The sequence below is a fragment of the Heterodontus francisci genome, chromosome 23 (assembly GCF_036365525.1).
Source record: "Heterodontus francisci isolate sHetFra1 chromosome 23, sHetFra1.hap1, whole genome shotgun sequence".
Lineage (NCBI taxonomy): Eukaryota > Metazoa > Chordata > Chondrichthyes > Heterodontiformes > Heterodontidae > Heterodontus > Heterodontus francisci.
The window spans coordinates 27,130,298-27,142,897 of NC_090393.1; the positions used below are offsets into that span (position 1 = coordinate 27,130,298).

Below are 12,600 nucleotides of genomic sequence, written 5' to 3' on the forward strand. Positions count from 1 at the left end.
ACAACATGAATGATGTGAGGGTGCTGGAAAAAGCACATTTCTTTTGGACTATGAACATAAAGCAGGCCATTTACCCCAGCTGTTCCCTGCTAGTGGTTATGCTACTGCTGCGCCTTACCATCCGCTTTCATTTAATCCTGCCTACTACTATCAGCATCACCTTCCATTTCTTTCGCTCTTATCTACCTTTGCCTTAAAGCAACATTGAGGGTGGAGAATGGTGTGGCTGCACTCCCACCTCACCAGTTGTGTACACAGCAAGAGCATTAACATTTGTGCTACCACTGGACACGGCATGCTTGTTTCTTTTAGTGCTCAGTCTCTTCTTGCTGAATGTTCCCCAAGTGCTTGACCGCTTTGGACGCCCTCTCTGCTTGACAGGCAGCAGCTGGCAATTGCGGAGTCTCACAAGGCTCTGCATGGTTGTTTCAAGGGCGGATGGGGAAATAGGTGGCTGTGTGTCCATGTGCACTGCTCTGATGAGTGCAGGAACAGGTGGCTGAAGATCAGTGTCCATCGGTACTCTGATTGGCTCTGCCAGTGTGACTGAACAGCAAGGAGAGGGTCCCGCAGGTGGGGGAAGTGGAGCTGTGAACAGGCAGGCGTACGTATGGTCCATCAGCTCATTAGGCCAGGGGGTGAAATATTCAGGATCCATGGATTGTGGCACGCGACTGATGTCCAGCTTGTGGCCACCTCCATCCGAAGGTGCCTCCGGGCAAATTGTTGACCACACGGGAAACATGAGATGAGATAAGAAATACAGAAGGCACTCCTTAGAAACTTTTCAGAAATGAAAGTGACCATTTAGATGGAAAGCTGTTCACTGGACTGGAGCACATGTACTGCCTGCACACAGCCCCAGGCAATGGAAAGGATTTTAGTGCAGCGCACTGGACTGGAGCACACGCAGTGCTCCAGACAATGGAAATGTTTTCAGAGCAACTTACAACAGGGACTGGAGCACATGTAGTGCCCCAAACAATGGAAATGTTTTCAGAGCAACTTACCTTGGAGCAATCTCCTCTTTCTAATAAAAATGAAGCAGACTGAAATCTCCAAAACGACGAAATAATCGCGATAAAATGCCAGAAAATGCCCAACGAAACATCTCCTCCTTCCACTTTCAGAAACTCGCACTGAAGCTTGATGCATGTCTGAATATCCAAAGGTTGACGCATGCGTGAATACCCGTTGGCATGGTATTGCTGTACGCGTAAAGCGCATGCTCAGAGGCCGACAAGGCGCGTTGCCCAAAGATGCACACGTCACGCGATGACGTCATCGGTGCATGCGCTAACCAGTCCTGGCTAGTGGGAACGCAGCGCACGCACAGAGAGCAGGAGCCCATCTGCGCATGTGCGCACCTTGGCGCAGCCTGCTGACATCAGTAGCCAGCTGCGTTGTCAGGAATCACAATGTAAATAGAACAAATAACAGACTTATGTATGCAACATGAAAGCCAGACAGCAAAGGGTTAATGACTGTTAGGTCTACAGAACACAAACAACACAGATAAGGACATTCTTTGATGGAAGCTTCCAACATTTACACAGACTGGAAGAAAAGACTTTACTGACTTTAAATTTCACAAAAGTTTCCTGTCCTGACTTTTTCCCCTCCTCCGCAGGCTTAAGAGCATTCTTTTTCTTGACACAGAAGCTGACAGCTACCAGCCTAAGTGATGATTTCAACACCTAAATATTTTTTCCGCCTTTTGAACTGTCCACTCAGCAGCTCATCTTGCCTAGCTGCCACCACCATGACAGTGTTGAAAACTGCCTGCTGCATCCCCAGTTTACTTTCAAGTTCTGAAATTTTTAATTTGCACTGAGTGTGGTCCACTTCTCTGTAGGGTTGCGTAAGCACTTCTCAGAGGGCTCCCCTAGAATGCTCCAGGCCCTGTCTAAGTTTTTCATTCTTTTTCTGACATTTTTTCAGGGTCTGTTTCAACTCTTGCACTTCCTATATAGAGCAGTCATGCGGTGTTGCTGCATAAGAGCGGAAGATTGTGCTGCACCCATTTCTAAGACACAAACCTGTCTTTTTAAATCCTCAATTTCTTCCTGTGTTCATCATCTCTTTGGGCACAGTAAAATGCTGCATAGGCCACTAACTTAGTCGCTTTATCTGGCTTAATTTTCTTTTGACTTACTCATTCCTGGATAAAGTAAGCTACTTCTTCAAAGGGTACTCAAGGGAAGGATGTCAATGTGCTGGAGGAAGTTCAGTGGAGGGTTACTAGATCGATACCTGGAACGAGCGGGTTGTCTTATGAGGAAAGATTGGACAGACTGGGCTTGTTTTCACTGGAGTTTAGAAGAGTGAGGGGAGACTTGAAGTATATAAGATCCTGAACGGTCTTGACAAGGTAGCCGTGGAAAGGATGCTTCCTCTTGTGGGCGAGTCCAGAACTAGAGGGCATTGTTTTAAAGTTAGGGGTTGCCATTTTAGGACAGAGATGAGGAGAATTTTTTTCTCTGAGGGTTGTGCGACTTTGGAACTCTCTGCCTCAGAAGGTGGTGGAGGCGGGATTTTTGAATATTTTTAAGGCGGAGGTAGATAGATTCTTGTTAGGCAAGGGAATCAAAGGTTATTGGTGGTCGATGGGAATGTGAAATTCGCAAAACAAACAGATCAGCCATGATCTTATTGAATGGCTCGTGGGGCTGAATGGCCCATTTCTGCTCCTAAATCATATGCACTCTGTCCCCCTTAGCCAGACATTCTGTCAATAACATTTGCACCTCTTCCATGCACATCTTGTTACCTTAATCTTTCTACACTGTAACTAACTATACTTTTTGCAACCATATTTACTCTCTATGACACTCTAAACATCCAGAACTATCGGCGTGAAAACCTCCGCTCCCCCTAAGGGTTTCCCTCTCCGCAGTGGGTGTTGATCAGACAGCCACTCCCGAAGTCCAATTTGTTACAAACTAATTGTCTGCAAAGTCTTGTCCCATCTGGGTCGCCAATTTGTAAAGGTTCTGAGCCTTGTTTGGGTGCTTGGAAAGACAAAATAGTTACAAACAATAGTTTTGATGTAACAAATGAGAGGATTTATTACGTAACAAGATTATACTTAACACCAGATGATAGTTTACAAGTGGCACATGGTGTTTACTTCCCACATGCTTGGACATAGAGCGACGCTAGTTCTGTCCTCTTCTTACTTCTTTCACTTTTCTTCTCCAGTAAGTCTGTGTGCCAAAGTCTGCTACACACAGATTTTAACTCTTTAACCCCTAACTGAATGATCCTCCCCAGTTCTTTTGATTGGTCTCAGGTGCAGTGATCACTTTCTTATTGGTTTCTTAAAGAGACAGACACCTAGGGCAGTATTATCCTCTACATAGTCCCTTTGTTCTTGAGAGATAAAGGGACCCTGTGTTTTACAGAAATTAGGGTCATGTATTTTCTAGGAATCCTGCCTTATCACTGAAACTCAAGGAGACCCCATGATTTGCAGGAATCCAAACTCTGGGGGAGTCACATGTCTTCAAGGAAAGGATCTGCACTTCTTACATTGTCTTATAAATGAAATTATTAGGGCACATAATGTTTTCAACCATGACAAAAAGAGGGTATATAATCGCGAGATTAATACAAAACTAAAACTTGTCCATGTGACAACTAGGATGTATAACAATAAATATATAACTGGAGTGTATAAAATGCTAATGTATAAAAATATGGTGCATAAAAATTGGCAGCAAGATTTCAAAAACACTTGATTGATACATGTGCAAGGTAAATGAATTGGAACATAGTTTATATTCTTACACTGAGATGAGAAATTTTCTCACTCAAAGGGTTGCGATTCTTTGGAATTCTCTGCCCCACAGGGTTTTCAATGCTCCATTGTTAAGTATATCTAAGGCTGAGATAGACAGATCTTTGGTCTCTCATGGAATCAAGGGATATGGGGAGCAGGTGGGAAAGTGGAGTTGAGATCAGACATGATTGAATGGCGGAGTAAACTCGAGGGGCCGTATGGTCTATGTCTGCTTCTATTTCTTATGTTCTTACATTCATCACAAAAACAGATTACCATAATATGAGTGAATTTTACATTCAGTTTGAGGGAGAGAAGAATGGGTCTAAGACTTGTATTTTAAACTTAAATAAGGGCAATTATGAGGACATGAAAGCAGAGCTAGCAAAAGTGAACTGGCAAAATAGTTTAAGCGATAGGTCAATAGAGACGCAGTGGCAGACATTTAAGGGGATATTTCAGAATACACAGAATAGATACATTTCAACAAGAAAGAAAAATTCCAAGTGGAGAACTCACCACCCATGGTTAACTAAAAAAGTTAAAGATAGGCAGCACAGTGGCGCAGTGGTTAGCACCGCAGCCTCACACCTCCAGGGACCCGGGTTCAATTCTGGGTACTGCCTATGCGGAGTTTGCAAGTTCTCCCTGTGACCGCGTGGGTTTTCGCCGGGTGCTCCGGTTTCCTCCCACCGCCAAAGACTTGCAGGTAATAGGTAAATTGGCTGTTGTAAATTGCCCCTAGTGTAGGTAGGTGGTAGGGAATATGGGATTACTGTAGGGTTAGTATAAATGGGGGTTAGTATAAATGGGTGGTTGTTGGTCGGCACAGACTCGGTGGGCCGAAGGGCCTGTTTCAGTGCTGTATCTCTAAATAAAATAAATAAATAGTATCAAACTTTAAAAAAAAAGCATATAATTGTGCAAAGATGGGTGGCAGGTCAGAAGACTGGACAGAATATAAAAAGCAGCTAAGGATAACGAAAGGATTAATAAGGAGGGAAAAATTAGAGTACGAGAGAAAGCTGGCAAGAAATATAAAAACAGATAGTAAGAGTTTCAACAGATATTTAAAAAAGAAGAGTTAACAAAGTAAGCGTTGGTCCTATAGAAAGTGAGTCTCGGGAATTAATAAGGGAAAATAAGGAGATGGCAGATGAATTGAACAGGCATTTTTCATTGGTTTTCACTGTAGAGGAAACAAGTAACATCCCAGAAATAGCTGTAAATCAGGAAATGGAAGGGAGGGTGGAACCAAAGAAAATTACAATCCCCAGGGAAGTGGTACTGAATAAATTGTTGGAGCTGCGGGCTGACAAGTCCCCAGGTCCTGATGGATTTCATCCTAGGGTCTTAAAAGAAGTGGCAAGTGAGATAGTTGATGCACTGGTTTTGATTTTCCAAAATTCCCTAGATTCAGGGAAGGTTCCATTAGATTGGAAAATAGCCAATGTCACTCCTTTATTCAAAAAGGGAGGGGGATGGAATGCAGGAAACTACAGGCCAGTTAGCTTAACATCTGTCATAGGGAAAATGTTAGAAGCTATAATTAAAGACGTTATGGCAGGGCATTTAGAAAAATTCAAGGTAATCAGGCAGAGTCAAGATGGTTTTGTGAAAAGGAAATCATGCTCAACCAATTTATTGGAGTTCTTTGAAGAAGTACCATATGCTGTGGATAAAGGGAAACTGGTGGATGTACCATATTTAGATTTCCAGAAGACATTTGATAGGGTACCACATCAAAGGTTACTGCAGAAAATAAAAGCTCATGGTGTAGGAGGTAAGATTTTGGCATGGACAGAAGATTGGCTAGCTAGCAGGAAACAGAGAGTAGGCATAAATGGGTCATTTTCTGGTTGGCAAGATGTAATGAGTGGTGTGCCACAGGGATCAGTGCTGGGCCCTCAACTTTTTACAATTTATGTAAATGACTTGGATGAAGGGACCTAAAGTATGATTGCTAAATTTGCTGATGACACAAAGCTAGGTAGGAAAGTAAGTTGTGAAGAGGACATAAGGAGGCTACAAAGGGATATAGATAGGTTAAATGAGTGGGCAAAGATCTGGCAAATGAAGTATAATGTGGGAAAATGGGAAATTGTCCATTTTGGCAGGAAGAATAAAAAAGAAGCATATTTACTAAATGGTGAGAGATTGCAGAGCTCTGAGATGCAGAGGGATCTGGGTGCCCTGGTGCATGAATCGCAACAGGTTAGTATGCAGGTACAGCACGTAATTAAGAAAGCTAATAGAATGTTATCATTTATTGCAAGGGGAATTGAATACAAAAGTAGGGAGGTTATGCTTCAGTTATACAGGGCATTGGTGAGACCACATCTGGAGTACTGTGTACAGTATTGGCCCCCTTATTTAAGGATGGATGTAAATGCATTGAAAGCAGTTCAGAGAAGGTTTACTGGACTAATACCTGGAATGGGCGGGTTGTCTTATGAGGAAAGGTTGAACAGGCTAGGCTTGTATCTGCTGGAGTTTAGAAGAGTAAGAGGCGACTTGAATGAAGCATGTAAGATTCTGAGGGGTCTTGACAGAGTGGATGTGGTAATGATGTTTCCTCTTGTGGGAGAATCTAGGACTAGGGGCCACTGTTTAAAAATAAGGGTCGCCCATTTAAGGCAGCAATGAGAATTTTTTTTCTCTCAGAGGGTTGTGAGTCTTTGGAACTCTCTTCCTTAAAAGGCGGTGGAAGCAGAAACTTTGAATATTTTTAAGGCAGAAGTAGATAGATTCTTGATAAGCAAGGGAGTGAAAGGTTATTGAATGTGGAGTTGAGGTTACAATCAAATCAGCCTTGATCTTATTGAATGGCGGAACAGGCTCGAGGGGCCGAGTGGCCTACTCCTGCTCCTTGTTCATAGGTTAGACCATATGGCCCATCGAGCCTGCTCCGCCATTCAATACGATCATGGCTGATCTTAGGCTTCAACTCCACTTTCCCCAACGTTAGCCATATTTCTTGATTCCCTGAGAAACTAAAATCTATCTATACCAGCCTTAAATGTATTCAACGATGGAGCATCCACAACTCTCTGGGGTAGAGAATTCCAAAGATTCACAACCCTTTGAGTGAAGTAATTTCTCCTCATCTCAGTCCTAAATGATCAGCCCCGTATCCTGAGACTGTGCCCCAGTGTTTAAGATTCCTCGACCAGCAGAAACAATCTCTCAGTGTCTACCCTATCCAGCCCCTTCAGAATCTTATATATTTCAATGAGATCACCTCTCATTCTTCTAAACTCCAGAGAATATAGGCCCAATTTAGTCAGCCTGTTATCATAGGCCAACCCCATCATCCCAGGGACCAATTTAGTGAACCTTTGCTGTACTGCCGCCAATGCAAGTATATCCTTTCTTAAATGTGAGAGCAAAACTGCTCACAGTACTCCAGATGTGGTCTCATCAAAACCCTGTACAATTGTAGCAAGACTTCTTTATTCCTGTACTCCAATCCCCTTGCAATAAAAGCCATAATGCCATTTGGCTTCCTAATTGCGTGCTGTACCTGCATGCTAACTTTCTGCGTTCCTAGTACAAGCACACCCAAGTCTCTTTGAACATCAACACTTACAAGTTGCACACTTTGTAAAAAATATTCTGCTTTTCTATTCTTAAGACCAAAGTGCATAACTTCACATTACCCGACATTATACTATTAGGACTGACCGCTCCTGTCAAAGCCCACAATCAAAATAAGCAATTCTGATTCTGGTGGGACCAATGCACTGTTAATTCAAAGCCATTGTCCCACAGATCAGCTAACATATCACTTAAAAACTTTCCAAATTAAAGAAAGACCCACCAAATTGTACCTTCTATTAACCACCGAATGAGGCTAACCAAACTAGGTGTCTTTAAATCAATAAATGAACTCTTTAATTAGAAGAACTAAATTCTTAAACACTATGAAGATATAAACAACATTTAAAATAGAAAAAATTAGAGTCCTTGCAAATTTACAGTCCAATGTTGTTCCAAGTCCCTCGCAGAATGTTGTTCCATGCAGGAAAAAAGGTTCTTCCACAGTAGAACAGTCCGTAGTCTAACTTCAGTAGGTGATGCTTTCGTTCTCCAGCGAATTTCAACAATTAATAACTTGCAAACACTTTCAATGGAATCAATCTGACTTTAGAGTTTTTTAAGGGATAAAAGATTGTCACAGTCTAACTTCTCGTTCTTCAATTTAAATTACCAGAGATCTGTCTCTTGGCTTGATTTGTTAGAATTTCGAGAGATAATAATTAAACAGACAAAAATCCTATTTCTTCAGTTTAAATGGTAGAGAACTCTTTTTCAGTTGTGCTCATCACAGCTGTCTATGTCTTCTGTGTGTGTGTGTGTTCTGTTCGGACAAACTGTCTCCACTAAAAGCCAGTTCAAACTGAATTGAAACAAATGTATCGCATCAGGCTCACTCCCAGTGGCTGCTTCCATGGTATTGAGAATGCACCCTTTGAATCGCAATCTCCAAATGGCTGTTTCTAAGGCAACATAAATGCACTTTCCTATAACTCCTGAGGCTTGCCGGCTCTTAAAGCAATACTTTTTTTTAAAACAAATTTTAATTTTAGAGATACAGCACTGAAACAGGCTCTTCGGCCCACCGAGTCTGTGCCGACCATCAACTACCCATTTATACTAATCCCATATTCCTGTCACGTCCCCACAATTCCCCTACCTATACTAGGGGTAATTTATAATGGCCAATTTACCTATCAACCTGCAAGTCTTTGGCTGTGGGAGGAAACCGGAGCACCCGGCGAAAACCCACGCAGTCACAGGGAGAACTTGCAAACTCCGCACAGGCAGTACCCAGAATTGAACCCGGGTCGCTGGAGCTGTGAGGCTGCGGTGCTAACCACTGCGCCACTGTGCTGCCCACCACATGCCGATTTTACGCCCGCCATTCGTGCTTCGTGTGCCTTCGGAACATATGGAGTTCCGAGGCGAGAACCTACTGGGAAGGAGGGAGGAATAAAATTTTCAGGGCAGGAGGGGTGGGGGTGCGGGGAAAACAATTTTGATTGGTTGTGTGAATGGTGGGAAGGGGTTGAAGGGCAAAAGTTTGAAGGTCGGGGGGTAAAGTTCGGTTCTGGAACAAGGCATTTTTTTGGTTATCCCAGGCAATGAAATGACCACTGGGGGGGTTGGGGAAGGGCTTCCATCACAACAGTTTTTATTTAATAAAAATTAATAATGCTACACCTTTAAAAATTGTAATTTTTGCGAAGGGCTTAAAGCCCTTTAAAAATGGCGCCGATGCCTGCGCGATTGCGCCAGATGCCATTATCAGGGACGCAGCAGCCGCCCTCTCTACATCATCGGGGCGGCTGCTCTACCCCTCTATTTAATGAGCCCCCTGCGCATATCGTGATTAAAATTCAGCCCTCTGTCTCTTCATCTAAGTCATTAATATAGATTGTAAATAGCTGAGACTGGTCCTTGTGGCACTCCACTATTTACCACCTGCCAACTTGAAAATGCCCTATTTATGCCCACTCTTTGCTTCCTGTCCATTAACTGATCCTCTATTCATGCTAATATGTTACCCCTAACTCCATGAGCCCTATGACCCCAGTGAGTATACTTCAAAAAAGTACTTAATTGGCTGTAAAGTGGTCGTGAAAGATGCTATTTAAATGCATGTCTTCCTTTGATAGAGATTAAATAAGCCCCTAATGAGGTTTATGAACCACCTGTCAATCTGTATTGGTTCATGTTTGGGGAAGGGGGCAAAAAGCAGCATGTTTTTTAAAGAAATCCCTTGATTCTGAGATGGTGGAGTTGGCATGTGTCTCTCTGCCACATTCACTTTTGCTGCAATCACCCTGCATTGCACCTTGTGGGGAAGCCAGGGCCAAGGACTGGCTGGCCGGAAGGTGACCTTGATTTGCTTCCGGTTCGCTGGTGACAGCGCACTTGGCGACAGGCGGACATCTTGAAGCTTCAGTTGGCGAGTGGAGGAGGGAGTTGATCTGTCGGGCGTCTGGACCAGCGATTCAGCCGCTCCTGGACTCGCTTAAACCGACTGAAAGGGGGTGAGTGGACTCCCTTTTATCTGAAAGATCTGTCGACCGGTGTTGTTGTTTTCCCCTCTGAAGCGGCCGCGGCCGGAAGTTGGGATCAGATGATTGTGTCCTGCGGTGAGAGGAGGCAGGGGCCCGGCCTGGGATCCAGCGTCGCTGCCGCCCTCCCTCCCGAGCGGGTGGGGGAAGTTGGGTCTCCCGAGCCGGGAACTACCGGGCCTGTGGGACTCACATCTCCTGTCTGGAGCCGGCGACCTTCAGTCGGGCCGAGAGACACTGAGTTTACCGGAGCAGGTGGAGAGAGTGTGACCCGCCCCTTCGCTCCACCTGTTCCAGGAAGGATTGACAAGCTGTGCGCGTTTTAGAATAAAATGTAACTTTTTTTTATCGTGTGGGTTTCTTTAAAGATAAACAGTTCCGTGTGCTTAAAAAGGATTTAATCCGGGTTCCTCTCCCTTCTCTGATTTATAAAGTCCATTACTAAAGACTATTTGAGTTTGATAAGTATAAACCTATATACTTAGCCCGTGAAAGCTGTTCGTACAACGAATGTCTTTGAAGTGTCATTGTTGTTATGTAGGCAAACATCGTAGAGAGTGTTCCTGACTGAGTGACTGGGGTTGGGGGAGTGGGTAAATCTCCTGATAGACGAAGTCTATTGCATGAATCTCAGTTAAATTTCACAGAGAAAATGGAGTTGCACATGTACGTGCACGGAGTTCTGTTTACCTTGGGCGAATAGTGACAAAAAATTCTGATCTGTTGACCCTACATCTTTCTTTTGGTTATTAAATTCAACTGGTGTCTGCAGTGTAACAACACACCTCAGCTCTTATGTCTTGAAGTTGCTTCATTTGCTTTGCCATTTATAAAGCAGTGTTTATAATAAAGCTTCAAAACGTGAATGTTAATCTGTTTGTACTAAAGCAAAATACTATAGATGCTGGAAATCTGAAATAGGTAATGCAGTGGGTCTGGCAGAAGCTTTGGAGAGAGAAACAATTAACATTTCAGGTCTGTGACTTTTCATCAGAATTGGGAAATGTAGGGTTTGAGCAAGTGAAGGAGGGTGGGAAGAACAACACAAAGGAAGATAGGGTGGAGGGCAGGGCAGATTAAATGTCAAAAGGTTTCATGGTACAAGCCAAAGGGAGTGGTAATGGGGCAAGTAAAAAAAAAAACCAAGATGTTTAGATAAGGCCTGAATGACAGGATAGCAGCTGCCTGAACGCAAAATAAAAGGATTAAAGAAACAAGAAAAAACAATCCAGCAAAAAAAAACAAAATGGGGCAGCGCTTATGATCTAAAATTGTTGAACTCTATGTTGAGTTCAGAAGGTAGTAAAGTGCCCTGTTGAAAGATGAGGTGCTGTACAATGCAAAAAAAATTGCAGTATTATGGGGAAAAGAGCAGGGGATTGAAAATCTACTTGCATGGCTTTTTTAAACACGATAGATTGAATGATTCAGAATGTGTTTTATGGTTCTGTAATAGTGTAATGTTTAATTACATAGAACTTTACAACACAGAAACAGACCACTTGTCCTAACAGTTTTATACCAGTGTTTATGCGCTTTACAAGCCTCCTCCCACCTTACTTCATCTCACCTTCTGAACATAACTTTTTGCTCCCCCCCACAAGAGGAAACATACTCTCTACATCTACCCTATCAAACTCTTTCATAATTTTAAAGGCCTCTATCAGGTAACCTGTCTCCTCTTGTCTAGAGTCTTGCCTGATACTTTTACCCTCTTCGTTCTGGTTATCATCCTTGTAAATCTTCCTTGCACTTTCTCCGGTGCTTCTGAATTTTTGTAATATCTAGACCAGAACTATGCACAGTACACTTAGTGTGCTCTTAACAAGGTTCGATATAAGGCTAACATAACCTATCTGCTTTATAATTCTGTTCTTCTAAAAATGATCCCCAGTGCGTTCTTTGTACTTGTTATGCTTTGTTGACCTGTGTTACTATTTTTATTTTGTCTATCTGTACCTCTTGATCCCTTTCGGCCTCCACCCCATTTAGGCTCCTTTTTTCCCAGGAATATGTGGCTTTCTTAGTACTCCCACCAAAATACAACACCACACTTATCTACATAGAAGTTAATTTGTCATTTACATTCCCATTCTGCAGTTTTGTTGAGGCTGTTTCGTAGTTTGTCGCAGTCTTTCTCAGTATTAATTTTATCTTCCAATTTGATGCCATCTGCACATTTGATATTCTACTTCTGATTCTTGAATCCAAATCACTTTTGTAAACAATGAACAGTAGTGGTCCCTGCAACAGTATCTGTGGAACATCACTTCCCACCATTGAGTGAGTACCTTTAACCCCTACTTTCTGTTTTGTAGTTTGCAACAAGTATCAGAATGGATAGCATGGATCCACATTCTCTGAATTACCTTCACCTACTCTCTCTCTCACTTCAAAGAGTTCAATAAGTTTGGGGGCTGACCATTCTTTATTATATTTTTGGTTTCCAGATGTTTTTCTGTTAGACCTTTGAGTAAGGATTCCAATATCTTTCCTAGCACTGACATTAAGCTAACTGGTCTGTGGCTCCTTGGATTTGCTCTATCTCCTGTTTGAATATACGAATATCATTGGTTGTCTGCCAGTGCTCTGGCACTATTCCCTGTTCATTAATTTTTGTATCTCCATCTATCTGAGTGCTTCTGCTATCTCCTCCTTAGTTTTTTTTGCATATGTGTAGATGCAACCCATTTTGACCCAGGGTTCTTTTTTTTTAGATTTAGAGATACAGCACTG

At 42.8% G+C, this 12,600-nt stretch overlaps 1 protein-coding gene across 1 annotated transcript in view; it reads left to right on the plus strand.

Moving 5' to 3' along the window:
- Window positions 1–9,708: 9,708 nt before the first annotated feature.
- The window catches only part of ap1b1 (adaptor related protein complex 1 subunit beta 1), a 122,673-nt gene continuing 119,781 nt past the window's right edge, over window positions 9,709–12,600 (plus strand). The window contains exon 1 of the mRNA XM_068055491.1: window positions 9,709–9,837. The gene's annotated coding sequence lies outside the window, so the exon portion shown is untranslated. The remainder of the gene's footprint in view (window positions 9,838–12,600) is intronic.